The 15,167-nt window shown below is 47.5% G+C and overlaps 1 protein-coding gene and 1 long non-coding RNA gene across 2 annotated transcripts in view; one reads left to right on the top strand and one right to left on the bottom strand.

The window, feature by feature from the left end:
* LOC119978724 overlaps positions 1-4,003 on the bottom strand; it is a 139,992-nt gene extending 135,989 nt beyond the window's left edge. Inside the window, exons 1-2 of the mRNA XM_038820558.1 lie at positions 3,896-4,003; positions 1,707-1,809 (exon numbers count right to left, since the gene is read on the bottom strand). The gene's annotated coding sequence lies outside the window, so the exon portion shown is untranslated. The remainder of the gene's footprint in view (positions 1-1,706; positions 1,810-3,895) is intronic.
* Positions 1-15,167, top strand: part of LOC119978725 — a 131,909-nt gene that overhangs the window by 33,113 nt on the left and 83,629 nt on the right. The window lies entirely within an intron of this gene.

Below are 15,167 nucleotides of genomic sequence, written 5' to 3'. Positions count from 1 at the left end.
AGTCTCAGGTCATTTGTTTCTTTTCATCACACTGAGGGTACTGTTTCTGAGTCCGACATGTACTACATTCCCCAACCTGTAACATGCAGAAAAGGAGGATAGTTCTCTCTGGACTGGACAATGTTAACCAGTTGCCTCCTTCCACCATTTGGGCAGCGGCAGCTAAATAAGTTAAAATAGATTGGACCTCACCCATTCCCAATTAAAATCCCCTTCCCATCGCATTTCAGTCTCACTGTAAATAGCTCTGTACTTAGACGTTTCTGCATTCCAAACCAAATATTGAAAACTTTCTTAAATTTTGTGTCTAATGTCAAGCTTGCCAAATCAATGGTTTATAGGTGCTAAAATGCCCATGGGGTTAGGTAGACAGTAACACCAACACTCAGGCTCTGCCATTTTTCCCTAGGCAGCCATCTATTTCAAGCACTTGACCTCTTTACTATGCAAATCAGGGTGCTACTTAGAATCCCTGTTATATTTTCAAGGATAAATAGACCATTTCTCTTAAGCTGCTCGAGCTTCCATCTTGCAACATATTCTATCAATCCATTTAGTAGGAAATATAAGATGAATTTATGCCCTATTGAGGCATATAAAGGTATGGGGAGTTAATGAAGATGATGTGCGTCATGCTATGTTCATTGGGTTTGTGACTTCATTCCATTCTTTTCCACAAACTGCTTGTTTTGCATTGATGAAAACGGTTTTCATTTTTGATATTCTTCTCTTGTTTCCACTAAACCCTCTGACTTTGGTGTGGAATTTTTAATTATTTTATAGCAATTGTATTAAATAAGTTATTTTCATGTGATTTTGACCCATTTTGTTAAGTCTATGCCGTCTAGTTAGACCATGAGCAACATGCTAGCCCAACTATCAGGCATCCAAATGGTTCCACAATATTTCTCTTAGCTTCTATTGTCAAAAATTTGTACTAATTGCATTTCAGTTAAAAAGGAAATAAAAATAAATAGTACAGTTTGAGATGGGCATTAGTATAAACGTGCAAATATTTTCCCCTCATCTGACTTCAATGCATACCCAAAAGATTCCCAGAAGTAATCACTGTTGTGGTAAGCTGGTAAATGCTTCAGACATTCATGTTGCACATAAATATTCTTCTTTTGACTTCTTTAACTGAGATTATGGAAAATGATTTTAGTTTTTCCTAACTTACAAACATGGGAGTAGCTGGCAGGATAAGAAGGGTACAAGCTGTTTAAGACAGATTTTAGCATGTGTCACAGGCAAGTGTTCGACTGACACCTGCAATTGTGGTTAATTTGAGGTAATATCCATTTTGTTGAATGGATATTGGCCTACTCCATAGTCTTGAATGACAATGGCCAGACTTCATCAGGACTGAACAGCTCAGCACTCAAGACAGGGCAATAAGAGATGCACCATATTTAGACCACCTTGTGAGCAGTAGATCTGACATGCCTCTTGCAGACATGGGCTCAACCATTGAAAGAAATACAGGAATTTTCTTCAAGATAGAAAAACTAAAAGTAAATTGATTTTACTACCATTACAGAGACAATCTTAGATTAAAGTCGTTTTCCCCATGTTTTTTACTTCTCTTTACAATAACAGATACCATTCACCTCAGATACACAATATCAATGCTGTGTATTCATTACATGGCTTTATTTGTTGTTAAATAGAAAACACTACTACTATCAAAACTCTTTGCACATTACCTGCTGAACTAAGTTTAAAGGACAGAAGTTGTTTGCTGAAGTTGTAGACCTCTCCACGCTGTGACTTTGATAGTTTAGGTACACATCATTCAGGCTCTGAATGCTGCAAAATTTAAAAACAAGGGTATATATCATCATATTAAATATATAACTCGCCATGGTAGGGTGGCATGGTGGCGCAGTGGTTACACTGTTGCCTATGGCATTGAGACCTCGGGTTCGATCCTTGCCCCAGGCCACTGTCTGTGTGGATTTGCACATTCTCCCTGTGTCTGCATGGATTCCCTCCCACAGCCCAAAGATTGCAAGTTAGGTGTCTGAATTGCCCCTTAATTGGAAAAAAATAATTGGCTACTCTAAATTTATTTCTTAAATGTTTGGTAGGGATCAGCAGCTATATTTCTCAGGCTGTGAGTACTTTGTAATCTTATGCCACACCATGGGCAGGATTCTCCGACCCCCCCCCCCCCCCCGGGTGGAGAATCCCGCCGGCCGCCGAATTCTCCGGCACTGGAGATTCGGCAGGGTGGGAATCGTGCCACGTGATCGGCGGCTGCTCACAGCGCCCCCCCGGCGATTCTCCAGCCCGCAATGGGCCGAAGTCCTGCTGGTTCTTTGCCAGTCCCGCCGGCGTAAATTAGACTAGGTCCCTTACCACGGGATCTGGTGCGCAGGCGGGCTCCGGGGTCCTGCGGGGGGGGGAGGGTTGGGGGTGGGGGGGGTGGTGGGGGGTGGGGTGATCTGACCCTGGGGGTGCCCCCAACGGTGAGCCCTGGCCCACTATCGGTGCCCACTTGGCGCAGTGATTAACACTGCCTGCTTCACAGAGCTGAGGACTGGGGTTCTATCCCGTCCCCGGGTCACTGTCAGTGTGGAGTTTGCACATTCTTTACCTGTGTCTGCCGTGGTTCTCACCCCCACAATCCAAGATGGACAGGGTAGGTGGATTGGCCACACTAAATTACCGTTTAATTGGAAAAACAATTGGATATTCTTAATTTATTTCAAAAAATAATTAGTTAAATATCCTCCCCACCATTTTAATGGAGACAAGCCAATCACCATCCATTTTGACAATCATAGAATCCACACAGGGGCAGAAGGAGGCCATTTGGTTCATTGAGTCCATACATCCTCTCAAAAAACACCTTACCTAGGCACCTCCCCTGACCTATCCCCGTAACCCACCTAAACTGCACGTCTTTGGACACCAAGGGCAATTTTAACATGGTCAATCCACCTAACCTGCACATCTTTGAACTGTGGGAAGAAACCAGAGCACCTGGAGGAAACCCACACCGACACGGGAGAATGTGAAAACTCCAGTCACCCGAGGCCAGAATTGAACCCGGTCCCTGATGCTGTGAAGCAGCGGTGCTATCCACTGTGCCGCGATAATTTAGCTGTTGTAAGAGTAGAATGACAATTGCAATATATTTCTCACAGTTTTAACTCTAATCATGAATTTGCACAGAATTAAAAGCTTTAATCCTTCACTACACTGACCTGAGAAGATTTGGCAAATTCCTATTTTATATTCGAACATGAATGAAATAGCAAGTTCACATCCATTTATAAGTTTCTAGTTTTTCTTCTGGAATTTACTCCAGAAAACCATTACACACAAATGCACTTTTCTGTAACATATTTCCAGCCATAACTCTCAAAAAAGGAACACTCTAATATGTGACAAAAGACAACAGAAAAATGTGCTGAAGGACTGAGATGGGGCAGATGACTAGGTTGAGGCTCATGTGGAGTAAAGTCACCATAGTCCCAGATGACCATAAGCTACAATCCCCTTTGAGGGGGAGAGCTGACTGGTGGTGATTTAACCTGAGGATCACCACACCTCAGGCGAGGGTCAAGCTTGAGAAGGTGGGGCCTTCATGAATAACCTCAGCCGGTATGGGAATTGACTCCATTCTGTTAGCCTTACTGTGCATCGCCAACCAGCTGTCCAGCCAACTAAGTTAAACCAACCACACTCGCACAGACTAGTTGAGCCAAATGGCCTGTTTCTATGTTGTATATTCTCTGTAATTCTGCTTCGGGGTTAACATTCTCCTGGACAATTTGTAGAGCTAGGTCATGACAGTTCATTGTATCAACCATTAGCAGTCACCATATTACAAATGCTGAAAATTTGTCCTTTAATTTGTCTTTCTCAGACAACTCTGTATACTCACATGGCTTGGTAAGATTCACAGCTTATGTTGGTGGGTATGATGGCAAGCTCCTTTCTTGTAATACTTGGCAACAGCAGAAATAATTTAGTCTTGAACAAGTCAGTGTAGTCATTGGTATTAAATGATGGAAATAGGGGTTCCAACAGCAGAATGATCTTGCTCAGCATCAAGCCTCTTACTTTCGCATTTTGAAAAATTGTAATATTCATCTGAAATGAAAGGATAGTCAAGTATATTAATTATTTGTGGACCACAAAAGTATTTTCAGATGGAAATAAGACAAAATTAATAAGTGTTCATGTTTATTCCAAGTTTCCCTGGGGCTATCAATCCTATGCAGTCATTTTTTTTATCTGTTGGTATAAAAATGCCGTGCTTTGGTGGCGACAGCTTAGACATGACAGGATTATTTTTGTTATTATTGGCGTGGTGGCAACCAACATCATCCTTTTCTAGTGTCCACATTGAGATCAGGTCAAATAATGTACGAGAGGCTGAGCATCCATGAAGCTTTCAGTGATTTCCCTGCCCGTTCATGTGTCTGTCAAGATACATCTTAAACGTTGCTTTCGTGCGTGCCTCCACCACCTCCACTGGCAATGCGTTCCAGGCACCCACCACCTCTGTGAAAAACTTTCCCGCACATCTCTCGTAAACTTTGCACTTCTCATCCTTGAACCTATGCCCCCTTATAATTAAGTCTTCCACCCTGGGAAAAAGCTTCTGACTATTCACCCTGTCTATACTTTTCATAATTTTGTAGACCTCAATCAGGTCTCCCCTCAGCCTCCATCTTTCCAATGAAAACAATCCGAGTTTATTCAACCTCTCCTCATAGCTAACAACTTTCAGACCAGGCAACATCCTGGTAAACCTTCTTTGCACTGTCTCCAAAGCATCCACATCTTCTGGTTGTGTGCCAACCAGAACTGAACACAATATTCCAAATGTGGCCCACAACGGTAACATTACCTCCCAACTCTTCTGCTCAATGCCCCAGCTGATGAAGGCAAGCATGCCGTATGCCTACTTGACCACCATTCCACCTGCATTGCCACTTTCATGGAACTATGGACCTGAATGCCCAGATCCCTCTGTATGCCAATGCTCCTCAGGGCTCTGCCATTTACTGTATAATTCACAACTGAATTTGATCTTCCAAAATGTATCACCTCGCATTTGTCCAGATTCAACTCCATCTGTATTTTTCTCTGCCCAACTCTCCAATCTATCTATATTCTGCCTACGACCTGGACACGGGGTGGGGGGGTGGGGGGGCGGGGGGCATGCTCAATGTCAACTTCCACTGCCCTCTGGGGTTGAGAATTCCAAAGATTCACCACCCACTTAGTAAAGAAGTTGCTCCTCATTTCAGTCTTAAATGGCCCATGCTTATTTTGAGATGGTGTCCCTGATTCTTTTCCCCAATCAGAGGAAACTTCCTATTGACCTCTGCCCTGTTAAGAGTTTTGTAAGTTTCAATGTGATGAGTTCTCATTCTTCGAAGCTCTAGAGACTACAGGCTCAGTTTCCTCTATTTCTCCTCAGAAGACAGTTCCGCCATTCCAGGGTTTCATCTGGCTAATACATCCTCAGATGAGACAAAACTGTATGCAGTATTTCAGGTGTGGTCTACCAAAACTCTTCACAATTACAGCAATACATTTTTCCCCGCCCTCTACTGAACACCGTTTTAAATGTTCCCCATTGTTGTTTTATTTGTCAACAATGTTACCCATTTTATTTTCCTAAATTCTATTCTATTCTCAACCCCTCAAAATCAGCTTTTCTCCAATCTACTAACCTGGGTTTCATCATACTTTTGTTCTTTTTTGTCATTGTTTTATGAATATTATATTAAGATAATTTTCAATAGATATTACCAGATAGAGCCAGATGATGCAGGATCAGCCTTGGCTTGAACCAGCTGCCTCTCCATCCCAAGGGAGATCCCAGGGCCCTGAGGGCACCGACCAGGAGGAAGGGGCGCTGAGTGCCCCCCCAGACCCGTCCCATGGAATGGCAACAGTGGGCATTAGCTGCCACGAGTTCTACCCCTGTGATGATGCCACTTCTTCAGGTCAGCACACGAGACAAGGCAGCACGGGAGTGTGGTAGTGTGCAGTATGTTAAACTCTTTTTTACACAACCATCATGATGCCACTGTCACTTTCTTCTGCAATGAGTGCTGAACTCCGAATCCTTTGCCCATCTCGCCAGGCATCCCCAACCCTTTCCTCCAGGTTCACATTTTTAAAAAGGAGTACTAATCGGCGCCAGTGTGAGCAACTGCTGGGGGAGGTCGCTGAATGACGGGATGCTGTTGGCTATGGGGTCGCCATCGTTGATTGAATGGAAATGGGGCTTAAGTGGTGATAATTGGTTTCTCGCCATGCTATGGCAAGATCCCAATTTCACCTGTGGGAGCGGGCCGGTTTCATCGCAAATTGTTTGGCACCTGACGCAGATCTCATTTTTGGCCTCTCCTGCTATTCTCCGGCCTCGTTACGCTGAGTGTAACAAGGCCGAAGAATCACGCCTTATGGGGTTTGTTTCTCCAACTGCTTCCAACTCCGCTGTTTTATTCCGCACAATATGTATTGCTGTACAGACATTTTTAATTATTTTACTAGGATTCAGTCTCTCTGTGTTGAATCATTGCTTTAGAACAACGTCCTCCCTTTATTCTTTCCTATGGTTTCTTGCTGTTTTGTTTCTATTTAGGCCACTTATATTTCTTGTAGATCCTACTCCCCACTTTCAGAGTTTAAAACCTTTGCCACGCCCCATTTAAATGAAGGATGCCCTGACTCCACAAGGTCAACACTGAAAGCACTGGATGGGCATATCTTCACACTTTTATGTGTGAAAATTACCCCTAAATCATTGCCAAACCTTTTACACATTTCTACACAACACAACGGAGGAGGTAATCATACACTTAAAGCTCACAATGTGCTGCATTTCTGGACTCTAGACTTGGGCACTAATTCCAATGCCGATTGCCACTCCGAGGAAGTTACAGCCCAATTATTTCATCAAACACAGGCACCTTTTATTTGCCTTATGCAACTACGCTGTTTTCCAAAACAGCTCACACCAAATCTTCCCGCAGGTTGTTTAAATTGAGAAAAGATTTTATGACTCAAATAAGTCTTTTGAAAGTCACAATGTCAATTGGAAGCCTCAAAAACAAAAGGAAAGTTATCTTACCTCTTGAATATCATTAACAAATTGAGCCAAGTCTGCATACAAGGCACTGGCATTTCTGCCTACAAGGGTGTCAATGATCTGGCTAATTTTTTCTGTGTTATTCAATGCATCTGAGTTCACAGTTAATCCCGCAAGTATTTGAGGAGTGAGGCGGTCCAACAATCCAAACTAAAAAAATAGAATGTTGCTTTATCAAAGCTACAATGATATTTAAAAAGCAATTTAATAAACATAAATGGTGTTTCCTCTTCAATTAAAAATGCTGCATTATATCGTTTGTCTGGAAGCCAGTAAGTTCAACTTACTCCAGAGAAGTTCAGAGCTGAAAAGTTGCCGTATGGCGAGCTTTGAAAGGATTGCTGAAACTTCTGTTGTATCCGCTTATGATTTTCAGTCATGTTCATTGTACATCCAGTACCTGCAGAACCCAGAGAGAAACAAGCAATGTTGTTAGCTGTACAAATACGGGAGGCAGATCCTTTATACCAGGGTTCCCAAACTGGGTTCTGCAGGACTCATTAAGGGTTTTGTGGTAAGCCTGTCCATTATATATTTTTTTAAACTGGCCTTCCAGGTGATTTTTTCACTTTGTTGGTTAATGATTGGTGCACTAGTCAGCCTATGAGCAGCCAATGTACTGAGAAGCCAGCCTCTGATTGAACAAGCTGGAAATACTGGAAAAAGTCAATTGAAACTCAAAAGGCAAAGCCATGAATGAATGCGGTTGGACAGTAGAACAAGATAGGTTGCACCCATGGGACGGGAGAGGCCAAAGCCAAGAGGGGCCGGTGCTGAGACGGGCCAAGACCTAGAGGGGTTGGGGCCGCAAGAGCCAAGAGAGGCCACAGGGAGCTGTGGCCATGGGAGCCAAGAAGGGCAGCGGATGATAGAGGCTAGGCAGTGAAGCCCGAGAGAAGCCATGGAGATCCAAAAGAGTCACTGAAAGTGGCAACACAAGTGTAGAAGGTAGTCAAGGAGGCATACAGCATGCTTGCCTTCATCAGCCGGGGCATTGAGTTTAAAAATTGGAAAGTCATGCTGCAGCTGTACAGAACTTTAGTTAGGCCACACTTGGAATAAAGGGCGAAATTCTCCGACCCCCCACAGGGTCAGTGACTTGCCAGGGGCTGGCGAAAATCCCACCACCCGGGAATTGGCGGGGGCGGGAATCGCGCCGCGCCGATTTGCGTGCCCTCCGCGCCGATCGGCGAGCCCCCTGCGGCGATTCTCTGGCCTGTGATGGGCCAAAGTCCCGCCGCTGTCAGGCCTCTCCCGCCACCGTGGTTTCAACCACCTCTGGTGGCGGCGGGATTGGCGGCACGAATGGGCCCCGGGGTCCTGGGGGGATGCGGGGCAATCGGACCCCGGGGGGTGCCCCAGCGATGGCCAGGCCTGCGATCGGGGCCCACCGATCGGCGGGCTAGCCAGTGCCGTGGGGGCACTCTTTTTCTTCTGCCGCCGCCATGGCCTCCACCATGGCGGAGGTGGAAGTGAATCCCCCAGCGCACATGCACGGTTGTGACGTCAGTGGCAGCTGATGCACCGGCGCATGCGCGAACCGACGAAGGCCTTTCGGCCAGTCCAAGCGCCAGGCGGTGGGAGTCAAAGGCCGCTGGCGCCAGTTTTGGCACCAGTCGCCGTGGTGCCAACCACTCCGGCACGGGCCTAGCCCCCAAAGGTGCGGAGAATTCCGCACCTTTGGGGAGGCCTGACGCCGGAGTGGTTGGCACCACTCTGCTACGCCGGGACCCCCCCGCCCTGGCGGGTAGGGGAGAATCCCGGCTATAGTGTTCAATTATGGTCACCACACTACCAGAAGGATATGGAGGCTTTGGAGAGGGTACAGAAAAGATTTACCAGGATGTTGCCTGATATGGAGTGCTTTAGCTGGGAGGAGAGGTTGGAGAAACTTGGTTTGTTCTCAGTGGAATGACGGAGGTTGAGGGGCGACCTGATAGAAGTCTACAAGAGGGGCATGGACAGAGTGGATAGTCAGAAGCTTTTTCCCAGGGTGGAAGAGGCAATTGCGACGGGCCATAAGTATAAGGTACGAGGAACAAGGTTTAAAGAAATGCACGTGGAAGGTTTTTTTACACAGAGGTTGGTGGGACCCTGGAACTCGGTGGTGAGGGAGGTGGTGGAAGCAGATATGAAAATGACTTTTCAGAGGCGTCTTGACAGGGCAGCACGGTGGTGCAATAGTTAGCACTGCGCCTCACAACGCCGAGGTCCCAGGTTCGATCCCAGCCCTGGGTGACTGTACAGATGAAATTTGCACATTCTCCGCCTGTTTGTATGGGTTTTGCCACCACAACCCAAAGATGTACAGTATAGGTGAATTGGCCAGGCTAAATTACCCCTTAATTTGAAAAAATGAATTGGATACTCTAAATTTACTTTTTTTTAAACGGGCATATTGACAAATACTTGAATTGAATGGGAATAGAGGGATACAGTCCGCCGAAGAGTAGGGTGTTTTAGTTCAGATGGGCAGCATGGTCGGTGCAGGCTTGGAGGGCCTTTTTTCTGTGCTGTAATTTTCTTTGCTCTTTGTGTGTGTGTGGCTGAGTAGGGTGTGTGTGTGTGTGAGGGAGAAGGGTGTGTGTGTGTTGCGAGAGAAATGTGCGTGTGTTGCGAGAGAGGTGTGCGTGTGTTGCGAGAGGTGTGTGGGTGTGTTGCGAGAGGTGTGTGGGTGTGTTGCGAGATGTGTGTGTGTGTTGCGAGAGGTGTATGTGTGTTGCAAGAGGTGTGTGTGTGTGCTACAAGAGGTGTGTGTGTGCTGCCAGAGGTGTGTGCGTGTTGCGAGAGGGGTGTGTGTGCTGCCAGAGGTGTATGTGTGTTGCGAGAGGGGTGTGTGCGTGTTGCGAGAGGGGTGTGTGTGCTGCCAGAGGTGTGTGCGTGTTGCGAGAGGGGTGTGTGCGTGTTGCGAGAGGGGTGTGTGCGTGTTGCGAGAGGGGTGTGTGTGCTGCCAGAGGTGTGTGCGTGTTGCGAGAGGGGTGTGGGTGTGTTGCGAGAGGTGTGTGGGTGTGTTGCGAGAGGTGTGTGGGTGTGTTGCGAGAGGTGTGTGGGTGTTGCGAGAGGGGTGTGTGTGCTGCCAGAGGTGTGAGTGTGTTGCGAGAGGGGTGTGTGCGTGTTGCGAGAGGGGTGTGTGTGCTGCCAGAGGTGTGTGCGTGTTGCGAGAGGGGTGTGTGTGCTGCCAGAGGTGTGTGCGTGTTGCGAGAGGGGTGTGTGTGCTGCCAGAGGTGTGTGCGTGTTGCGAGAGGGGTGTGTGTGTGTTGCGAGAGGTGTGTGGGTGCGTTGCGGGATGTGTGTGTGTGTTGCGAGAGGTGTATGTGTGTTGCGAGAGGTGTGTGTGTGTGCTACAAGAGGTGTGTGCGTGTTGCGAGAGGGGTGTGTGTGCTGCCAGAGGTGTGTGTGTGTGTGTTGCGAGAGGGGTGTGTGTGCTGCCAGAGGTGTGTGTGCTGCCAGAGGTGTGTGCGTGTTGCGTGAGGGGTGTGTGTGCTGCGAGAGGGGTGTGGGTGTGTTGCGAGAGGGGTGTGTGTGCTGCCAGAGGTGTGTGTGCTGCCAGAGGTGTGTGCGTGTTGCGTGAGGGGTGTGTGTGCTGCGAGAGGGGTGTGGGTGTGTTGCGAGAGGGGTGTGTGCGTGCTGCGAGAGGGGTGTGTGTGCTGCCAGAGGTGTGTGCGTGTTGCGAGAGGGGTGTGTGTGTGCTGTGAGAGGGGTGTGGGTGTGTTGCGAGAGGTGTGTGGGTGTGTTGCGAGAGGTGTGTGGGTGTTGCGAGAGGGGTGTGTGTGCTGCCAGAGGTGTGAGTGTGTTGCGAGAGGGGTGTGTGCGTGTTGCGAGAGGGGTGTGTGTGCTGCCAGAGGTGTGTGCGTGTTGCGAGAGGGGTGTGTGTGCTGCCAGAGGTGTGTGCGTGTTGCGAGAGGGGTGTGTGTGCTGCCAGAGGTGTGTGCGTGTTGCGAGAGGGGTGTGTGTGCTGCCAGAGGTGTGTGCGTGTTGCGAGAGGGGTGTGTGTGCTGCCAGAGGTGTGTGCGTGTTGCGAGAGGGGTGTGTGTGCTGCCAGAGGTGTGTGCGTGTTGCGAGAGGGGTGTGTGTGCTGCCAGAGGTGTGTGCGTGTTGCGTGAGGGGTGTGGGTGTGTTGCGGGAGGTGTGTGGGTGCGTTGCGGGATGTGTGTGTGTGCTGCGAGAGGGGTGTGTGTGTGCTGCGAGAGGGGTGTGGGTGTGTTGCGAGAGGTGTGTGTGTGCTGCGAGAGGGGTGTGTGTGCTGCGAGAGGGGTGTGTGCGTGTTGCGAGAGGGGTGTGTGTGTGTTGCGGGAGGTGTGTGGGTGTGTTGCGCAAGGGGTGTGTGTTGCGCGAGGTGTGTGTGTTGCGCGAGGTGTGTGTGTTGCGGGAGGTGTGTGGGTGTGTTGCGCGAGGTGTGTGGGTGTGTTGCGCGAGGTGTGTGGGTGTGTTGCGCGAGGTGTGTGGGTGTGTTGCGCGAGGGTTGTGGGTGTTGCGCGAGGTGTGTGTGTTGCGCGAGGTGTGTGTGTTGCGCGAGGTGTGTGTGTTGCGCGAGGTGTGTGTGTTGCGCGAGGTGTGTGTGTTGCGCGAGGTGTGTGTGTTGCGAGAGTTGTGTGGGTGTGTTGCAAGATGTGAGTGTGTGTGTGCTACAAGAGGTGTGTGTGTGTGCTGCCAGAGGTGTGTGTGTTGCGAGAGGTGTGTGTGTGTTGTGAGAGGTGTGTGTTGCGAGAGGTGTGTGTGTGTTGCGAGGTGTGTGTGTGTTGCGAGAGGTGTGTGTGTTGTGAGAGGTGTGTGTGTTGTGAGAGGTGTGTGTGTGTTGCGAGAGGTGTGTGTTGCGAGAGGTGTGTGTTGCGAGGTGTGTGTTGCGAGAGGTGTGTGTTGCGAGAGGTGTGTATTGCGAGAGGTGTGTGTTGCGAGAGGTGTGTGTTGCGAGAGGTGTGTGTTGCGAGAGGTATGTGTGTTGCGAGAGGTGTGTGTGTTGCGAGAGGTGTGTGTGTTGCGAGAGTTGTGTGTGTATGTTGCGAGAGGTGTGTGTGTATGTTGCAAGAGGTGTGTGTGTATATTGCGAGAGGTGTGTGCGTGTATGTTGCGAGAGGTGTGTGTGTTGCGAGAGGTGTGTGTGTTGCGAGAGGTGTGTGTGTTGCGAGAGGTGTGTGTGTGTTGCGAGAGGTGTGTGTGTGTTGCGAGAGGTGTGTGTGTTGCGAGAGTTGTGTGTGTTTGTTTCGAGAGGTGTGTGTGTTGCGAGAGGTGTGTGTGTTGCGAGAGTTGTGTGTGTATGTTGCGAGAGGTGTGTGTGTATGTTGCAAGAGGTGTGTGTGTATATTGCGAGAGGTGTGTGCGTGTATGTTGCGAGAGGTGTGTCTGTGTATGTTGCGAGAGACGCGTGTGCGTGTTGCGTGAGGTGTGTGTGCGTGTTGCGAGAGGTGCGTGCGCATTTTGCGAGAGACTTGCGCGTGTGAGTGAGATGCAAGTGTGTGTGTGTGAGTGCGAGGCGTGTGTGTGAGAGAGATAGGTGAGTGTGTGTGTGTTTTGGAGAGAGAGAGGTGCCCTTGTGCTGGCACAAGAGAGAGAGGGTCTGTTTGTGTGGTGCGCATGTCGGAAATAGGACCCAGCACTCCAGTATTAAATTAATTTGTGAGCAAAATAATCGAAATTACTCTTCATATTAAAAATGACAAAACTTGGAAGTATTTATTGAATAAAATAACTTTCAAATGATAATAATTATATACACATAAGAAATAGAAAACATATTCATAAATTTGTTTTTGTATTTTTGTATCTGTAGCATTATATATTTTTTGTGGTTTATATCTTTAATATCGTAAATATGTTTTCTCGGAGTTCCGTCAATACTCATGGGAAGTCAAAAGGGTTCCATGGTTGGAAAGTTTGGGAAACGCTGCTTTATACAATTGAGGGATGGTAGTGTCTGTGACCCTCTGAAATAATATTGCAGCATTTGTTCCTGTTTAACAGAAGGATGTTTATGTCACATTTCATTCCAAACAGACTACAATTATATTTGATTTATTACCGAGAAACTGGTGGAATAGACATTATCTTGAATGTGAATCCTGATTTCATAGATTTCATAGAATTTACAGTGCAGACGGAGGGCATTCGGCCCATCGAGTCTGCACCGGCTCTTGGAAAGAGCATCTTACCCAAGCCCACACTTCCACCCTATCCCCATGAGCCATAACCCCACCCAACACTAAGGACAATTTTGGACACTAAGGGGCAATTTAGCATGGCCAATCCACCTAACCTGCACATCTTTCGACTGTGGGAGGAAACCCATGCACACATGGAGAGATGTGCAGACTCTGCACAGACAGTGACCCAAGCCGAGAATCGAACATGGGATCTTGGAGCTGTGAAACAATTGAGCTAACCACTATGCTACCGTGCTGCCCCGATGCAGTGATGCAGTAATGAGTAGAGATGGGATAATGGGAGTTCCTGCTAATGATTTCTGCAGATGTGCCAGTGAAGTAGCTGTCCTCTATCGCAGAATCATCCAACATAGCAAGTCACTAAGAAGCTTGATTAAGACTCTGAACATAATGAATGACTACTTAAGAGTAATTTTGGTAAGAATTAAAAAGTTGCTAATTCAAAGCCATAATACTTCACAAAGATAGAAAATAAATGTTGTATCGTCAAACACTTTTGTATGCATTACCTGATGAAATGAGCTGATGGGCGAGGATGTTATTGCTAAAGTTGTGGATGTTTTCAAGCTGCGATACTGTGAAGTTTAACACATTGTCAAATCCTTTCATTCTGTAAAGGTAAGCACAAGGGACCGGTAATTTAATGGGCTACATTTTTTGAAAAATTAAGAAGTCCTGATGCTAGGGCCCGAAAGTGGGACCCGCCCCCATGTGAGCTGGCTGTGGGACTCTGAGCAGTAATTTACTGGCAACAGTCAATGAAAAGAGCAGCTGCTGCCCAGTTGAAGATGTTGCCCACCTCCTGAGCTGCTGGTGGATAGCAGCTTTGCAACCTGTGCCCCTCTGTTGACCATGGTGCAGCAATAAGGCCTTTTTCCTTTCTGAGAACCCACTTGGGGGCAACCAGGGTTTACCTGCCGGTCTCCCCATGCTGTGGAGTCCTCACTGGTAAAATGTTGACTGTGCGGGACATGACCCTTCATTGGGCACTTAACTCTCAATATTTTTGTACAGATTGATCCTGGATGAATAAAGTCATGGTATTGGATATATTTTAATAGACTTCCCATCATTCCTCCACGCATCTAGAAGCACAAGAACAGCAGAAACCTGGGAATTCCACCATGTGGAGATACCTTCCTAGTCACTCATCACCTTAACTTGGAAATATAACACCGTTCCTTCACTGTCACTGGGTCAAAATCCTGGAACTCCCTCCCTAACAGCACTGTGGGTGTACCTACACCTTAGGGACTGCAGAGGTTCAAGAAGGCAACTCACCAACACCTTCTGAAAGGCAATCAGGGATGTGCAGTGAATGCTGTCCTAACCAGCAACACCCACATCCTGTTAATGAATTTTTAAAGAACATTTAGCAACAGTGGGGGGTCAAAGTGAAGGTGAGGTAAAACTGGATATCATTAGCTTAAATGTGAAACATAACGCTGTACCTTTGGATGATCTTGCTGACGGGAAGGATATCGTTGAATCATAGAATTTACAGTGCAGAAGGAGGCCATTTGGCCCATCGTGTCTGCACTGGCCCTTGGAAAGAGCACCCTACTTAAGCCCACACCTCCATCCCATCTCCATAACCCAGTAACCCCATCTAACCTCTTTGGACACTAAGGGCAATTTAGCATGGCCAATCTACCTAACCTAAATATCTTTGAGAAATAGGAGAGGGCCAAGGATAGATCCTTGGGCAACACCAGAGATAACAGTCTTGAGAAGCCTTTGCAAGTGGTTCAATGGTTACAATGTAATGAACAAGCATATAACCAAGTCAAACACAACTGAACAAACATGGCGAGGTGTTGGAGGATGATGGTGTAGTCAGTCATGCCAAAGGATGGAGATAAGACGAGAAGTTTGGTGAAGAA

The sequence above is a fragment of the Scyliorhinus canicula genome, chromosome 15 (genome assembly GCF_902713615.1).
Source record: "Scyliorhinus canicula chromosome 15, sScyCan1.1, whole genome shotgun sequence".
In the NCBI taxonomy this organism is placed as follows: domain Eukaryota; kingdom Metazoa; phylum Chordata; class Chondrichthyes; order Carcharhiniformes; family Scyliorhinidae; genus Scyliorhinus; species Scyliorhinus canicula.
Note: the sequence above shows the minus strand (reverse complement) of the source record. Positions and strands in the feature narration are given on the sequence as shown.